Source organism: Olea europaea, unplaced genomic scaffold, assembly GCF_002742605.1.
Source record: "Olea europaea var. sylvestris unplaced genomic scaffold, O_europaea_v1 scaffold1356, whole genome shotgun sequence".
NCBI lineage: Eukaryota > Viridiplantae > Streptophyta > Magnoliopsida > Lamiales > Oleaceae > Olea > Olea europaea.
In genome coordinates this window covers 145,056-148,742 of record NW_019231062.1, presented here as the reverse complement: position 1 = coordinate 148,742, position 3,687 = coordinate 145,056, and positions in this window count along the sequence as shown.

The following is a 3,687-nucleotide window of genomic DNA, read 5'->3' as shown; positions in this document are numbered from 1 at the left end:
TTTTTTTTTTACTTCTCTTGTAAAGAAATATGATTAAACTACCAACAACTCAATGAATTGAAATTGACGATAATTTAACGACATAAGAATGACAATAAAAATTGGGAAGAATGAAGAAAACAAGAAAAGACTTAAAATTAATGAAAAGATATAACCTTCAATTAATTTAGAACCTTGCTCTGATACCAACTGATGCGAACCCCATAGCAACGTTGACTACGAAACCTACAACGCGATTGATGAATCCAAGAAAGCCAAATTAATCCAAGAGTTTAGGATTAATCCAAAAGAAAGTCGAACCAAAAAACCCAACAAGAATGACACTTGAAAGGCCCCTTGATCATGCAATCTAAGAATTGAATCTGATTGTTTGAACACCACAAGTTAACACTTGATAAGTTTGAAGTTGTTCAATGAAGAATGATGAAGAGAAGACAATACGCCTCACTTTAATTCAATATCAAAATATGTCAAAAGTTTCTTACAATTGAATGAAAACTCCTATTTATACTAAACCTAAAAACTAGGTAAAAATTGTGCAAAAGTCGAGCATAATCCCCAAAATATGGAAAAGAATAAAAAGCCAACAAAATATGAAAAATTACCAAAAATAGAAAATTCGCTAAAATTTTTGGCCTATGCGATAAACTAGGTAAAAATTGTGCAAAAGTCGAGCATAATCCCCAAAATATGGAAAAGAATAAAAAGCCAACAAAATATGAAAAATTACCAAAAATAGAAAATTCGCTAAAATTTTTGGCCTATGCGATCGCGATGCTTATTTCTATGCGGTCGCATAGTTCACACGGGTTGGCTCCTTTGAGTTTCGTTAGCATTCATGCGACCGCGAGCCTCATAAGCCTATGTGGTCGCATAGGCTTATCATTTTCCTTTGTCTTCGGCCTTCGATATTAAATTGATCCAAGTTGATTTGGCTTTCGACCCGAACATGAAAGTTGCTCCATTTTGAGTCCTAAACATGGTTCCATCAATGGTTTCTTAAACAACCAATCCCATTGCTTGTTTTAGCCCTTGATCGCATCATTGGTCTGCTATCAACTATCAACGGGTCTCGTCTCGCACTTGCCTTCGTGGGGCTTTACTCCTGGGTCATATCACATGGTGTGCAAGACATGTCCACGATGCAGCCTAACTTTCAAGCATTTCTAGAGAGTTTTCGAAACACGGTGTGCAGGCCATGTATGGGACGCATCTGGGATAAGATAGGGACACAGCCTGATTTTCAGGCATTTCTGGGCACAGTGTGCAAGTCATATCCGAGACGTGTCCTGGTCATGGCAGGGATGCAGCTTGATTTCTAGGCATCTCTAAGTAGTTTTTGGGACACGGTGTATAGGCTATGTCCAGGACGCGACAGGGACACAACTTTATTTTCAGGCTTTTCTAGGTAGTTTCTGGGACAAGGTTTGCACTCCATGTTCGGGACGCGTCCTGACCACGACAGGGATGCAATATAATTTTTAGGCATTTCTAGGCAGTTTCTGGGATACTATGTGTAGGCCTTGTCAAGTACGCGACAGGGACATAACTTGATTTTTAGGCATTTTTAGGACACAGTGTGCCGGCTATATTCGGGACGTGTCCGAGTTAGGGCAGGGATGTAACTTGAATTTTTGACTTTTTTGGGTAGTTTTGGGTCATAGTGTGAAGGCCATGTCTGGGACGCGTCCGAGCTACAACAGGGACGTAACCTGATTTTTAGGCATTTCTAGGAAGTTTCTGGGACATGGTGTGTAGCCATGTCCAGGTCGCGGTAGGGATGTAGCCTGATTTTTAGGCATTTCTAGCAATTTTTGGGACACAGTGTGCTAGCCATGTTCGCGATGCGTCGAGGCCACGGTAGGGACACAACCTAATTTCAAGCATTTCTGGGCAGTTTCTAGGCACGGTGTGTAGGCCATGTCTGGGACGCGTCCTGGCCTTGGCAAGGACGCAACCTAATTTTCAAGCATTTCTAGGTAGTTTCTGGGACACTGTGTGTAGGACATGTGTAGGATGCAACCTGATTTTCAAGCTTTTCTAGGTAGTTTCTGGGACACGATGTGCAGGCCATGTCCGAGATGCGTCCGGCCCACGACAGGGACGTAGCCTAATTTTTAGGTATTTCTTGGCCGTCTCTAGGCACGGTGTGCAGGCCATGTCCGAGACGCGTCCTGGTCATGGCAGGGACGAGCCTTATTGTTAGGTATTTCTAGGCCATTTCTGGGACACGGTGTGCAGGCCATGTCCAGGATGTGGCAGGGACGCAGCCTAATTTTCAGGCATTTCTAAGCAGTTTCTACGACACAGTGTGCAAGCCATGTTCGGGATGCATCCGGGCCACGACGAGGATGCAACCTCATTTCCAGGCATTTTTGGACGGCAAGGGCACTCTGCCGCTTACAATACCCTGTCGCGTATTTAAGTCGTCTGCAAAGGATTTTGCCTACAGGTCGATGGAGATTGCACTTCAAGGTGACATACACAGCACGTCTGCTATAAAGGCTTTGCCAACAACATGTGCCCCTAGGGCCATGAGGCCCCTACTGTGGGTCAGCAAGTGAATGGTAGATGTGCTCATCACTTCTAGCCCAAATTCTAACTTAGAGTCATTCAGTCATAATCCAACACATGGTAGCTTCATGCCACTGGCTTTTCAACCAAGTGCGATGACAAATTGTGTGAATCAATGGTTTCTTTCGTACTAAGTTGAATTACTACTTTGACACTATCACAAATTGTGTGAATCAATGGTTTCTCTCATACTAGGTTGAATTACTACTTTGACACTATCATAATAGGATAAAACTAGCCTATCGGCATTCAGTCATAATCCAGCTCACATTTCCTATTGGTGGGTGAACAATCCGACACTTGGTGAATTTTGCTTCACAATGATAGGAAGAGCTGACATCGAAGGATCAAAAAGCAATGTTGTTATGAACGCTTGGCTGCCACAAACTAGTTATCCCTATGGTAACTTTTCTGACACCTCTAGCTTCAAATTTCAAAGGTCTAAAGGATCGTTAGGCCACACTTTCACGATTCGTATTCGTACTGGAAATCAGAATCAAATGAGCTTTGCACACGAAATTTCTATTTTCATTGAGTTCATCTTAGGACACCTGCATTATCTTTTAACGGATGTGCCACCTCAGCCAAACTCCTCACCGACAATGTCTTTCGCTCGGATCAGCCCGCAAAGTGAGCCTTAGGTCCAAAAAGAGGGGCAGTGCCCCACTTTCGATTTACGAAATAAGTAAAATAATGTTAAAAGTGGTGGTATTTTACTTTCGCCTTTTGGCTCCCACTTATCCTACACCTCTGAAGTCATTTCACAAAGTCGGACTAGAGTCAAGCTCAACAGGGTCTTCTTTCCCTGCTAATTTTGCCAAGCTCGTTCCCTTGGCTGTGGTTTCACTAGATAGTAGACAAGGATAGTGGGAATCTTGTTAATCTAGTCATGCGCGTCACTAATTAGATGACGAGGCATTTAGCTACCTTAAGAGAGTTATAGTTACTCTAGTCGTTTACCCGCGCTTGGTTGAATTTCTTCACTTTAACATTCAGAGCACTGGGCAAAAATTACATTGCATCAGCATTCGCGGGGACCATTGCAATGCTTTGTTTTAATTAAACAACTAAATTTCCCTTGTCCATACTAGTTCTGAGTCGACTGGTTGACGC